Source organism: Silene latifolia, chromosome 3 (assembly GCF_048544455.1).
Source record: "Silene latifolia isolate original U9 population chromosome 3, ASM4854445v1, whole genome shotgun sequence".
Lineage (NCBI taxonomy): Eukaryota > Viridiplantae > Streptophyta > Magnoliopsida > Caryophyllales > Caryophyllaceae > Silene > Silene latifolia.
Genome location: NC_133528.1, coordinates 34,099,120 through 34,114,579, shown reverse-complemented (window position 1 = coordinate 34,114,579; position 15,460 = coordinate 34,099,120). Strand labels below are relative to the sequence as shown.

At 37.5% G+C, this 15,460-nt stretch overlaps 1 long non-coding RNA gene across 1 annotated transcript; it reads left to right on the top strand.

Annotated features, from left to right (window-relative positions):
- Nucleotides 1-14,578: 14,578 nt before the first annotated feature.
- Nucleotides 14,579-15,194, top strand: LOC141646037 (uncharacterized). Its single transcript, XR_012545298.1, has 2 exons — nucleotides 14,579-14,625; nucleotides 14,979-15,194. It is a non-coding gene; the product is annotated as an uncharacterized LOC141646037 (long non-coding RNA).
- The last annotated feature ends 266 nt before the right edge of the window (nucleotides 15,195-15,460 follow it).

Sequence of the window (15,460 nt, the reverse complement as noted above, 5' to 3'; positions counted from 1 at the left end):
GTGCATGATTGATGTTCATTATACGTAACATATGACGATGATTATGGTTATAAAAATAGTAGTTTTACATATTAAATCATATAATGTTGTGGGCTATTTTTAATGGGCGCTTGTCGGGTTAATACACGGGTTGGGATGGTTTATGGGTTTGGTTTTAGTTTGAGATGGATTTTTAATTAATAATGCTATCGTTATAAATAATGAATAATTGGTTTGAGTTGTTTTTAAGTCGGGTTTAAATTACTAAGTTGCTCAGTAATTAATATATTTAATTAATTAGTTTAATTATTTTATAACTTATATAATTAGAATAAATAGTAATTATTATTACTTATGTTTAGGTGACGGTCTATTAAAGATTCTATTGTTTGGATTTGCTTGAGCTATTTGATTGGAGAACTTGCTGATCAGGAAGGATAAATACTCAATTTGTCTTGCTATTTATTTGATAAGAGGAATTGTGGAACTGTGTGGTTAATTGTCGTTGGACGAATTATCAGATGTGAATTATATGTCATTGGGTTATGCTTTGGTTATTGGTTTATTCATATCGTAATTATTGGATACCTCAGACTCGATCTGGGATGATTACTATTATTATTGAGCATGGCAATATGTGTTGGATACCTCAGTGTTATACTGGGATGGTGGATACCTCAACTTTGGTTGGGATGGTGGATACTTCAACTTCGGTTGGAATGCTGGATACCCCGTGCCAGGGATTGGTGGGATGAATGGGTGTATCGGGTGATGAGCTCAGTTGCGTTTGCATTATATATCATATCATTTCACCTTGTATTGTTGTTGGTTATTCCTACTCAACCTCGTGGTTGACAGTGTATTCGTGAACACCTGTGATGAACCATAATGAGGAGCAGATTTGACAGGTACTAAAGATTAGCTGACTTGGGAGCATTGGGACGTGAGCTCGACTTGGACCATAGTTGCTGTCTAGATCACTTAGTTGACTTATACAACTTTATTTATGTAATTTCCGCTGCGTAGTATATTGTAATATCAAGCTTTAAATTTAATCGGTTGGCAATGTAATAAAACCATTATTTCAGGTAAAGTTATTAAAGTCCTTTGGTTTGTTTTAATTTGTATCATTTACTTCGGGCAACCGAGATGGTAACAAACCTATTTATTGGGAATGTCTTGCTAAAGGCTCCTAAATAATTGGGGGTGTTACAAAGGCCGTCCCATATTTCCTTGGCCGTTGAGCACGAAGAGAAGCGATCGAATTCTGCAGTATTCATGTCGTTCTGCAATAGACTTATGGCTTTAGAATTCTTTTCGACCTTCTTGTAGTCAACCTTGACATAATCCTCTTCCTTTTTCTTGTAGGTAGTGCCTTCAGTGGATGCAACCAAAATTTTATGCGGTCCGTTTTGGATAATACTCCAGCACTCCCAGTCATGACCTTTCACATAATGAGTCATCATGTTCTTCCATAACCCATAATTCTTCCCATCAAAGACGGGACACTTGAGGTATTTAGAATCCATTTATCACGTGATAGGCAGCGGAATATAAAACGATAAGATAAATAAAGATAGACAGATCAACCTCTTTGCAGTTAGGCAATCAAGAGCACGAGGCTCTGATACCAATTGAAGAGTCTATCGATCTGAAATACTGAAGAAGAGGGGGGGGGGGGGGGGAGGGTGAATTGAGGATTAAAAACTTTAAACTACTTTTTCGATTGTGTGTATACAATTAATTATTTAAAGTTTATTGATTAAACTTTAACTAATCAATTGATTAACGAATCAAAACAATGCAAATAATCGAAGGGTTAATTTATAGGAATAATCCATACTATTATTACCCGTCTTCTCAAAATAACCCAAACTATATTTTAAACTAAAATAAACCCAACTTTACATAATCTCTTCTCAAACTACACTAACTTCATTTTGACCTGTTATTTCAGGTTACTGATGACCTGCTAAATCAAAATATCCCCTCTCCCTTGAGAATCATAATTGAAGCAAAACTCTTACCAATGCCCCGACTTCTCTAAAAACACATTAATTTACAATTTCTCAACTTACCCACCCATAAACACCAACAAATTACAACTCCTACGCACATCGCCTAATAATAAAACTTAACTCGAACTAAAGCAGGTACATTGCCACTAGTAATCCACACCCAAATGCCCAAATTAAATTTCCCATATTTTTCTCGCACAAACCATCCTATGCTTCATCAATGGCCATTTCACCATAAGATTCATAAAGACCATGGCAACTCACCAATTTTACCATCACCAATCGCCGCACTGACATTGACTTACAAGCACCAAGCAGGTACATCGACAATCAACATCACCTTCGTCCACCATTCGAGTCGTCATTGGCTCATCCCGCCTACATCCGTGCACCGCCCTGTGGTGCGAACACCATCATTGCTCAAGTCAAGCTACTTTATTTGCGTGTTCAAGCACCGTGTGAAACGAAATGAAGGAGATTGTGAAGCACTCAAGCACCGAATAAACCATGATTTTTCAAAACCTTAGATCCCCATTTCAATTGGATGGTAATCGTTAATTTGGGATTATGATGGTTGTAGGGTTGCGTTGTTATGGTGGCCGTGGAGTGGATGTAGGAGCTCCGTGAGTTGGGATACCGGTTGTGGTGGTCGTGATATGGTGAGGGAGAAGTCATAACTCATTAGGGCTTAAGTGAATTGGATTGAGAGAGGAAATAATTAAGAATGGGCTGGGATCAGTTAGACTAAAAAAAATGAAGTTAACCGGTTAAACAAGTAGCTAGTTACTCAGACTGTTTTGAGAAGAGGGAGGTAATAGTAAGTATTATTGTGAGTTAAAATAAAGTTCAGATTAATACGAGAAGACGACCTATTGTTTGGATTATTCCTATCAAATAACCCATAAACGAAAGAGAAAGACAGACACGGATTTTTGAAGTGGTTCAGTTTCACAAATCGAAACCTATGTCCACTATTCTCGATTAATAAATTTAGTACCTTTCTACGGATTACAAATTTACTAACCCAATTCGTACAACTAACCCTAGTTGTAACTCAAGTGAGTACCGTTAAATACTCGAGTGACTAACTTACGCTAATAAGAAAGCACTAATGATTCTTCCAAAAGTTTACGTTAATGAACGAGTAAGAAATCGATTAAGCACTATTATCTTATAACGATAACAAAAGAACGAATGCAGAAGTTTATAAACACACGACCTTTTTCGAAAATTGCAAAACGGTTTTCTTGTTTGAAACACACGGTTTTTGCTTTCTTAAAATAAATCAAAGTTATGCTCAAAGGTCTTACTTTTTAATGTTGCAAAGTGTAGAGTATTTATAGAACAAGAGGAAGCAAGGCACACGGTTTCATCGAAACCCTAGAGGCCGAAATATAAGATATGGAAATAGAATCATATCTTATTATTTTTATCCATAAAATCTTAGGAAAAGATATAAGTTGTTAATAGAGTATCTTATCATATATTCACCTAATATTCTTTCCTTAATGCCTAGATATGCCGAATGACAATAAGGAAAAATCATAACAACTTTCCTTATTTTATTTAAGCAATCTCTTAGAAAAGATATAGGATAATTAAAAGATAACCCAATCAAATATATACTTAATATATTTTCCTTAAACCTTAAGATGACCGAAATATATGATATGTAAACAAATCATATCATATTATTTCTGTCCTTAAAATCTTAAGAAAAGATAGTGAATAACTAAAAGATAATTTTATCAATTATTCACCTATTATCTTTTCCTTAAATCTTAAGATATGATAAGATTTTCCATAACAAAAATATCTTATCATATATGACCATATCATGCTAAATATAAAAGATATGTTAAGATAATCCTAGAGAATAAAATCTTAACAATAATTAAGTTATATCATTAGGTTTACAAGAAAATCACACGGCTCATAAGCCTTTTTTCGTGAAAACCCTAGCTTGACAATAGATTAAATTTAGGGGGCGTTTGGTATGGGAAAGGGTAAGAGAATGAAATCAAGAAAGGGTAAGAGAGGGAAATGAATGGGATCACCCATATTATACTTGGGTGTTTGGTTGACAATTAGAGGAAAAGGGAATTAAAAGCCAACATCCACCACCTCCACCACCATTACCCACCACCTGCCACCATTATCTACACCGACACCACCACAAGTAGCAGCGCCGACGATCTTCCTCACGGTACCCTACGGCGAACCTAATCACCGCGCCTCACGCCCTCAACAAACACCACAATCCCGACCCCAAACACCTTATTCATTCTAAAAAAGCCACCACAACCCTTCGAAAACCCCTCCCCCACCCCTTAAAACACCAGATCTGGTGTGGCCGGCGTCGGGAGGTTGCAGTGGTGTGGCCGAGGAAGGTGTTGGTGGGGTGGGAGAGTTACTGAAGTTGTTGGTGTGGTGTTTAGTGGTTGAGGATATGGGGTAGCGTGGACAGGCGGCGTCCCTGGTGGTGGTTGTGTCGGTGTGGTGGGTGTAGGGTGTAGGTGGCAGTGGTTGACGGTGTGAGAGGGTGTGGTGGGTGTTGGTGGGAGTGGTGGAAATAGGGAGTAGGAGGAAGAAGGGATTATGGGGTTATGGGCTTATCCAAGGGGGGGAGGGGTAAGGATGAGAATGGTTTTGGGGGTAAGGGGGGGGGGGGGGGGTATGGGTTACCCTTTCTTTGTGTCAAACAAACAACAACAAAAGGAATCAACCATTTTTATTCTCTTTTCCTTTCCTTATTCCCCCCAACCAAACGCCCCCTTAGGGTTTAAGAGTGGATAGTTTTAGAAACCCTAATTAGTAATATGACTCAACTCATAAGTTGATTCAATATAATTACTAATTATAAAAATAAAATAAAACCACGCTTAATATAAGCTTCCTTTATTAAATAAATACTTTTTGCTAAAACATTTAAAAGAGACAAAAATATTTTTCAAAAACAATTTGAAAAAATTTTAGTCGTGTATTATGTAAACTTGACATCTTAATGTTATAGTAGAAGAGCTATAACATTGAGCTCTTATATAAGCAATGTTATAGTTGTGAAGCTATAACTTTACCAATCTAAGAAGTGCATTCTTAAGTTACCATTACGAGATAATCACCTACGCTATTCTAATCTTCTTAGGAGATCTTCGAGTGTAGGCTACTTCGTCATTCAAGCTTGATTAATCATTAAATGAGCTTCATCTTCTCATGAACGCTTGAATAATACTTTAACAGCTTGTAATATCTTGATCTTTGATTGAGGGCATGATCATGATATGTTCTTGTATACTTTCGTCACAATTCTTTAATGCTTGCGATTAGTAAGTTCAATCTAAAAGACTAAACAAACACTTACGCGCAACGAGTATATAGAATATAAGACACTCTTGACATCATCAAAACATAAACATATATAGCTATATGGTCCAACACTCTACATACCATTGTTGTTAAAATCGCGATCCGGATCGTAGGATTCTACGATCCAAAATATGGAAAACGATTCAAATCGTCGTAGGACCGTTTTGGTGGTAGGATCGGTATAGGATCGGTCAGGATCGGGTAGGATCGGATAGGATCGTACAGAATCGTGTAGGATCGATGGTAGGATCGTTCAGGATCGTAAAATGCTTATTTGTGCAACAAATTTGTGAGTTGGTTGTTCTTCTATACTTACAACTCTAAATTAAAGGTATATGTAATATATTGATATGATTATTAAGACTTTCTTGTCTTAAATAAACTTTTTAACATTATACATCACAAATTATACCAAATAGTTTACATAAACTTGTTTATTCAAGCTATTTATAGGATCTTATGATCCTACGATTCGATCCTGCGATCCGATCCTACCACCCCTCTTCGATCCAAAGTAGGATCTCGATCCTGACAACATTGCTACATATGCATAAAACCATTAAGCAACTCACAATTATATAACTCCGACTAGCAGTGGTAGGAGTGACATATTTATTTAAACTTACAATTTTCTATTTGATGTCCTTATCATATTCAGTTTTCGTCTTTCCATTCTTAGGAGTGTGACCTTCCACCCAAGCGTCGTGATGACTGAATTTTCCAAGCTTTGCGTACAATTCATTCATCACATTGATATCCTCTCAAAATATGTATGATTACTATAAACATATATAACATTCATCATCTAATAGTCTAATACTATAAGAATTATGTACTTACAAGTTTCTTCTTAATCAATCTATAACCACCTCGGGAGCCGTAAAAGACGGTCTTTTTCAGTGAAATGTTCGCCTTGCTCCTCTCACTCATAGCCTTCATCAAATAAATTGTATCAAGAAACGTAAGCATGACCAAACACTAAACTAAGTATACTTCTTTACTTATTATTATTAAGTTACCTTAAACTTGTCAGACTGCCTATAAGCGATATAGCTATCCCAATGGTCCTGACTAACATACGGATACTTCTTTTTTGGTGGTTTCTTGTTTATCTCCCTGGTTTCCTTGTTGAACAAGTGGTTCTCAGCAATCTTTAACTTCCAAGATCTGAGGGCTTCCTCTGTCTTTTTTTAGGTACTTATCATACATTTCGGGGACAACGTAAACTAACTGCATATATGATGAGCATAGTTGGTATAAGTGTTTCGGCTAATACAAATATCAAGTAATAACTTAATTTCAGCTAAAACATTTATTATTGTATATACATACCTTTATTCTGTTTATTAGCATGGTGTTCCGTATTTTACTCAGTTCACTGATACGCGGCGTACCGAGAGGCACATACTGTCTTACACAACAACCAATTCAACTCGCAAAATATCCGGCATATTCACCATATGGCAGCCCCGTAAATTTATCCCGGTGTAAAGGATTAGGTATCTTTGAATTTATTACTTCTAGGGAAATCCTATGGCGCATTCGACCCGTAGTGTGTTGCAAATTATTCTCATCACCTGAGTCGTCGCCTGACGCATTTCCATCATTTCTTTTGCGCTTTTCGACCATATCTAAAGCAGAAATTAATAAACAAATAATAGCAATGCATACTTATAATAACAAACAAATCTCTAGAGAAGAGGGTTTATTACTTCTTTAAACAGGAGAATCCGGATTTATCTGGCGGCGGCAATGGCGATGATGACGATGACTGCGACGACGATGGGGTAGGCTGGTGGTTGAGGGGAAGCTCAATGTTTGAGGATATTATGTGGGGGAGGGGAAGCTTAGAGTATATATGTGTGAATAATACAACACTTGCAAGACCTTGTTTATTGGCAAGTAATAAACACGGTATAAGAAAAACCGTTATATTTTGTTTCCAAACAGACAACGGTTTTGTTTGAAACCGTAATTGATTAGTACTATCTACAACGGATTAGAAATAACCGTTGTCTGTAATATTTTCATTTTGTTTGATTTTCCCGCCAAGAAATAAAGCAACATTTTTATATACATAACAACGGCCTGAACCGTTATAACTGTACGCGTCCAGAACAACGATTTAGGTATAACTGTTTTACTTTATATTTCATTTTTTTTTATTTTACCGCCAAGAAATAAAGCATCATTTTCATATAGATAACAACAGCCTGGACCGTTATAACTGTACACGTCTTGAACAACGGTTTAGGTATAACTGTTTTATTTAATAATTCATTTTGTTGGATACGATTTTTCCCTAACTCGTCCGCTGCAACAGCAGAAAAAGTTTACAACAACAGTTTGTTATATAATAGCAAGACAATAATTACAAATAACGTAAGTTATCTTGATTGGATTGTTGATATTTTCACGGCTGCCGGGAACGTTTTTTGGATTTGCTTGTCTCTTCATTAACCCAAATACCTTCATCATGATCATCCTGTGTATATATGTTTGGAATGTTAACATTTTCAACATCATTACCAAATTGCGATATAGCACTGTGATCAAGTCCTTCAAATTCGACGTCTTCATCATCTTGAATTCGGCGATGGCAAGATAGAACAACTGACCGCTTCTTATCCATAGGATCGGTAACATAAAACACTTGTTTTGCTTGTGACGCTAATATAAAAGGATCGTCCTTGTTTCCAACCTTGTCAAAATTTACTAATGTGAATCCTAAATCATCCTTTCTAACACCATTGTTGTTGTCAACCCACTTGCACCAAAATAGAGGTATCTCAAAATCCATGTAGTCTAAAACCAATATCTCTTGAATAACTCTATAATTTTGCATTGTACCCAAAATAGGATTTTTATCCTTTGAACTAACAAAGTATATTGCCTCAGAATCTATGCAAACTCCACTGTTTTGCACTGTGCTCGCCTCATCTTGAATGCGGGTGTAGAAAGTGTACCCATTGATCGCATACCCGCTATAAAAAGTTGCACGAGCATCAGAACCGAAAGTGAGATGTCTTAGGCTGGTTGAGCAATCATTAATTGGGTTGTCATTATTGTAAACAGTATCCTTAAACCAGTCATAAAATTTCTTGTAATGCTCATTTGCATACCATCTTTCCCTCTTATGAGGGTGTTTTCCCTTAAGGTAACTCTGGTGTTCCATACTGTAAGGCTGGACATGATCATCGTTAAATAGAACGTATGTATGAGCTCTATATCGCATGTCAGATGACATATCCTTGGAAACACGACCCCTTACACCTTTTCCATTCATCCAGTCACTATGACGATTCGTAGGAGCTCCAATTAACTCATCTAAGGAGAGGTACGCATAATAATACGAAAAAGCTTCATCGATAATTGCGCGCTCAACAATACACCCATATGGACGATACCTATTAGATGTGTAATCCCTGTAAACTTTTATTAATCGTTCGAATGGGTACTGATATCTCAAATACACCGGCCTGAGATACAAAACCTCCCGGACTAGGTGGACAGTCAAATGAACCATGATAGTGAAAAATGAGGGAGGAAAATACATTTCAAACTGACAAAGACTGGTGACGAGGATCTCCTTTAAATTTTCCGCTTCATCGGGATCAATGACTTTACTGTTGATTGATTTGAAGAAATATCAAAATCTAATTATAGCATGTCGAACCTTTGGAGGTAGAATGGAACGAACAGCCACAACTAGTAGTTGTTGCATCAATGTATGACAATCATGTGACTTTAAACCAGTAAGTTTTAGGTCTTGCAACGAAACAAGGCTTATAATATTAGATGAATAGCCCTATGACACGTTAATACCATGCAAGCATTCACAAAACTCTTTTTTCTCCTTTTTTGAACGAGTATGAGCTGCAGGCGGCAAAAAAGTCCGATTTCCTTTTGTTTTACCTGCCAGCTCGGGCCTAATACCCATCTCAACCATATCATCCCCAGCTGCCTTGTTGTCTTTTATCCTACTCGAAACATTCATTAGAATATTGATTATATTATCACAAACGTTCTTTTCAATGTGCATAAAATCTAGGCAATGTCTAACCGTGAGGTCACGCCAGTAAGAAAGTTTGGTAATTTTTTTTTTTTATAACCACGAGTAGACAACTTAGGTCCCTTCTTCCCATACGTTATCTCAATATCTTTCATTTTTTCATACACTTCATGACCATTCAAAATCTAAGGACTCCCACGTTGCTCAGGACACCCATTAAATGCCTTGTGAAGCTTACGATAATGTTGATCAGGGCATAACTATCGACGATTTCCCTTGTACACATGCCTGTGATAATGCTTCAAATATTCTAATTCAACATCCCCCCTCCCACAGACAATGGGCAAGCCTCTTTCCCATGTACAGTATGTCTAGAAAGATCGCCGTACACCGGAAAGTCAGTTATTGTACACAATAATATAGTTCTCAGATTGAAACTTTCCTTCTTATAACAATCAAACACTGGTATCCCTCTTTCCCCCAGAATCTTTAGATCATCTAGAAGTGGTTTCGAATACACATCTATGCCATTTCCAGGTTGTCGACGGCCAGATATCAACAAAGACAACATCAGATACTTCCGTTTCCTGCAAACCCATGGAGGCAAATTATAGATGGCCAACAAAACAGGCCAAGTACTGTGTTGGGTACTCATGCTTCCATGAGGGTTCATTCCATCTGTGGAGAGTGTTAGACGCAAGTTCCTTGCTTCTTTGGCGAAGTCTGGATATTTAATGTCAAACTCTTTCCACTGTTGACCATCCGCTGGGTGTCTTAACTTTCCATCTTCAATCCTTCCACTATTATGCCAAGTCAACATTCCTTAGTCTTATAGCGCCATACAGAGCAGCGCAGACAATATGATAATTTCTCATAATCTTTACGGTACAATATGCAGTCATTGAGACAAGCATGTATTTTCTCATATTCCATGCCCAATTCTCTAATCATTTTTTTAGCCTCATATGTCCGACTCGGAAGAACATTACCGCCAGGAAGGATGTCACATAGTAAAGCTAGAAGTTCCGTAAAACTCTTGTCACTCCACCCATTTCCCCCTTCAAGTTATATAACTTTACCACCGCGGATAATTTGGTATACTTCTTACAATCAGTAAATAAAGGCATTTAAGATTGACTCAACTTTTTAATTAAATCATCAGCATTTATTTCCCCATCACCGGTAGCTTCAAAATCATCGAATCCATCATCTTCAGCAAACTTCTCACCTAAAACAACTTCAGGTGTAGGTGAACGATGGTTTACACATACATCATATGCCCCATCCCCTATATCTAAACCAGCAGCTTCAGGTGTATGATTATTTACCTCTACATCAGATTCCCCATCCTCGTCCTCTAATTCTCCATGAAAAATCCAACGCCTATAATCTTTACTTAAACTATTCTTTTCTAAGTGTATTTTGACATCTGGGATAGGCAAAACCCTAATATTACCACATCTATTACAAGGGCAGGGGATTGATGAGTGGAGATGAAAATTTTCACTAACGAAATTGTAAAATTCAGCAATTCCATCATTATAAATGGGCTCACCAATTTCACCATCAATCATCCAAATACGACCCATATATAAGCCAGTAGCTATGAAAATAAGATTACCTTTTTTAAGCTATAAAGATTAATGACGGCGACGACGGCAAAGATGACTTGTTCACTATCAGTCATTCTATTATTAATACCTTTGAAATTTCATTTATTTTTAGAGTTGCATAATCTAAGACGGTTCTTATAAGTACCTTTGGTGCAAGCATGCTTGAGGTGAATAATGGTCAAACAACCAATAATAATAGGGCATGCATTGGTAAACTAAAATCACAAACTTTTCAGTTGTCACAGTGGATCTTTTTTTATAACGGTTTTAAGAAACACCATTGTTAATTGGTGTAATATGACAACGACTTTAAAATAACCGTTGATATATGTAATATGATAACGGCTTAACAAAGAACCGTTATCATTTTGTCTTATTATTATTATAACAGTTACAATTCTTATTATCTTATTATGCCGTTTCCATTCTTTTTTATTATTATAAGTAGAAAGTTAATCATTATAATATTTTATTTGGTGGATTGCATTTGAGTGTAAGGACTTAATTAAAACGTAGTAACAATTAACATAAATAATTAAAATTTAATTCAAATAACCACCATAATCAAAATAAAACTCATAATGTCAGATAATAATTAAAGACTTAATTAGAATCTGATGAAGAATTAGGATAGTCTTCATGCCCAATTTCGGCATAGATCAAGTCGTAGATCGACTCTTCATCATCAGCGGGCAACGTAGGTGGAATGACCTCTTTTTCCCATGACATAGGCACGGTGGCAGGAATGTGATGCCTCCTGTAATGTGTCAGCAGACGATGATCAACATGGGTCGCAACCCATAGATAAGGACCCTTTTGTTTAGCATCCGAATAGAAGTCATCTTTCCCCGCAAATCTAGCCCCTAATATTCTTGCCTGATGAAAACTTCCATGGCAGTTGGCTTCGTCAAACTCGATAAAAGCGAAGCCTACAAAACCTTGGTTGTTTCTAGACACAGGGTACACTTTTTTAACCGCAGTGAAGCCGGAGTCATGAAGCATTTGCGTCAACCACCCAAAATTAGGGTTTAAACCCTTTCCATTCCCATCATAACGAACCGGGAGATTATGGAGAATGCAAGTAAAAGGCTATGCATAACGATAACGTGATTGTAGCTCCGATAGACCAACCATATTTTTTTTAGAGAGAAATTTAGAGAGAAATTAAAGAGTAAATGTTTAATAATTTAGATTTTGACTTAAAACATTATGAAGACATATCTATAGAATTATTTTGATCAAATTGAATATTATTGGTCAAATTGAATATTTATTAAAGTTCTGATAAAGTTTTGCATGCAGTGGTCAAACTGAGAAATCTAATCAAATAGGGACAACGCTTGAATTGAAAAACCGTTCTTTCATAATTAAAAATGATAACGGTTACAAGAAACCCGTATCTATAACAACGGGTACCACAAACCGTTGTTGGTGCTAATTTAGTAACGGTTTTCCAAATGCCGTTTTCTTAAACTAGTAACGGTTGTCTAACAACTGTTGATAAGAGCGATTTTATAACGAGCTTTTGGAAACCGTTAAAACGTTTTTGATAACGGTTTGTTAAGTAGCCGTTGTCACATTATAATAACAACGATTTTCGTGCGAAACTGTTATTCTCATTATCGCGGTCTAGGTTTCTGCCAATATCTGGAAAACGGTAATCTAAGTGTCGTTATTAAATGCATTAACCCGTTGTGATACGCTCCTTATTGATTGCCAGATTTAGCGTAGTGATACGACACCTAATTCGGTAAATTTGTGAAAACTTCTTTGTAAACAATGTCCTTCGTGTGACGTTGATACATTTGGTCTCTACCATCGATGTAGACCTTAATCCCTTGGCTGACGTTGTTGATGACTTGTGACGTAAACCTAGACATTACTAAAAACTAGTTTCGGCAATAAGCTACAACATGATTAAGTGACTAGTCCTGACTCTTGTTTATTGTCATGGCATACCACGGCCTCAATGTATATTGTCTCCGCTTATTATAAAATATAAACAATTCATGGAGAAACCAATTATATGAGGTTTCTATGCCCACCAACTACGAGGAGGGCGATATAATCACAAAACAAGGACGTCCACTCGACATTCGGTTGAGTATTCGCTATAACGAGACGAAAAAGTCCACTCGGTCGACTTAAAGGGGCCAACTCGGCCGAGTAGAGGGCACTTGATCGAGTGAATAGGGCACTCGACCGAGTGTCACCTGGGCAGAATTTGGTCCAAGATATCCGTTTCCAAACTTGTCCACTCTAACACAATAATGCATATAAGTCCCAATGGCGACTAATACACCATCCAATGACCGAATGTAAACAAGTCTTGTCCTTATGGCAGCAGTTAAAACATGATAAAGTAAATTATCCAAGTCTTAATCTAATACGAGTGCCACATAAGTTCCGACTCACAAACGACAAAGCTAGTGGGACGACTTCCTCTTCTTACGGAGAAGCTTTGCCTATCCCCACAAGGGTTTATTATCACTTGCCCTCTCCTCCTCTTCCTCGACTTGTTCTTCCTTCTTCTTCCTCTTCGTCCTGCTCTTGCTCCTCCTCACCATCATCATCGTTATCATCATCATTCTCTTGCTCCATATTCCCTGTAGCCGCTCCGGATGTACCCGCTTAACTCCCTTCCCCTTGTAAGGCATTGCCAAAGAAGCTTCCACTTGAGAAAGACGGTCCCGCCCAAGGACCAAGCAAGTGTCCCTCACCATGGGGAATCCTAGTGCCCCAATCCGACAGCGCCACACCATATGCTTGATGACACCCGAATAATTTCCCATTCCGCTCCAATAGGTAGGGTGCTGGGGAGGGTTTACTCCTTGTAGAATTGCCTCCTTATAGGCACTCCTTAACACCAAATCGGTGTTCATGCGGTGGGTGAGATCCGCCATATAGTAATTGTAGTCATAGGAGGGTGGGGGTTGATCATATCCACTCGAGTATGGTGGGTTCATGGATGGAACACGGGGGGGGGGGGGGGGGTAGGAGCTTGTTAGCCTTTCAAGTCCTCAAATCGGTAGGTGAGGTTGTGGGGAATGGTGTAGTGTAGCGGTGAAGAAGGAGGCGAGTTTGCCTCTCCTAGATGTTCAACGTCCAGTAGGTTGTTCCCCGACGGGAGCCTCATGTACCAAGCCCCTTCCATTCTACACGCATACTCCTCTCTCTTTAAGACTATAAGCCATTGGATCTTCTCCATATAGTTGATGTCAAAGTATTGCACTTTATCAGACTATAGTCTATCCATCTCTCCAGATTCATATCGCAACAAACTCTTAGCCAAACGGGTCACCAAGGCACCACAATCCAGTGAGCACTTGTCAGACGTGGCCATCCTCTCAAGGGCTAGGGATACCATAGACACGACACTAAAGTATGAGGGTTCCTCCTGATAAGGGTTTAGATACAAGCTCAAAAGTAAAACTTCTATCGAGTGTAACTTACTCACATCCTTTCTCCCGTAGAGTAGATGTGTCATAAGTAGGGATGTCAATGGATCCTGGATCCGGTCGGAATCCACTAGACCCTACCCTGGTGGATAGGATATGGATCCTATTATTTCAGACCCTATGGATCTGGGTTGGATACCTCTCTTCGACGCTGACGTAGCCAACAACTATCCGTGAAGGTACCTGATTTTGTGGCTTTTCAATATCGACTTGTTTATTCTTCTTCAATCTTTATCGATGAGTTTTCCTTTAACCATAAAAAGACTAAAGATAGAATGAACCATGTTGCTTTGTATTTTGCCATTGTGATAGATGATTTCATAGGTGTAAGCCTTTAAGGTGAAACCTGGTTTTTATCTATTTTTTTATTTGTAGTTGTGTCACTCTAGTTAATTATAAATCTCAGGTCGGCTTTATGAAATGGACAATTTTAGGTTGTTATAATCAGCTTTATTGTTAATTTTATGATTGTTGTTATAATCAGATTGATAATTTGTTGATGTTCTTGGTTCAATGATGTTCTTAATTGCAGATCTGCAGGACTTCATATTTGTTGGAGTTTGTTGTTTTGTCTAGGTTGTATTCCATTTCATAAGACTTTAATTTTGGGACTTTTATTTTGTAAGACTTTGATTTATAAAATTGTAACTCTTTGGATTTATAAGACTGATTTTAAGCTCATTTTTCTCCTCTCTTTTGTTGAGAAAGCTTTTAATATGAGATGAAGAGGAGGCCACTGATTCATTTATTCATGTCATGACTGACATGATATAATAATCACATAAATGGATAAGTAAACACTATAAACCCACTGCCAGTCAATTTTTTTTTTTTTTTTTTAAATAATATTTAAACATCGGACCCACGGGTGTAGATACCCAGTATCTGCTGAGACTCCAACAAACACCCGATGATTATCGGATTACAACATGCTTTGGAATCGCGGCGTTTGATCGACAGTTTGTGTACAACTTTACGCCGGAAAACTTAAAACGATTTCGAAAATAAAACATT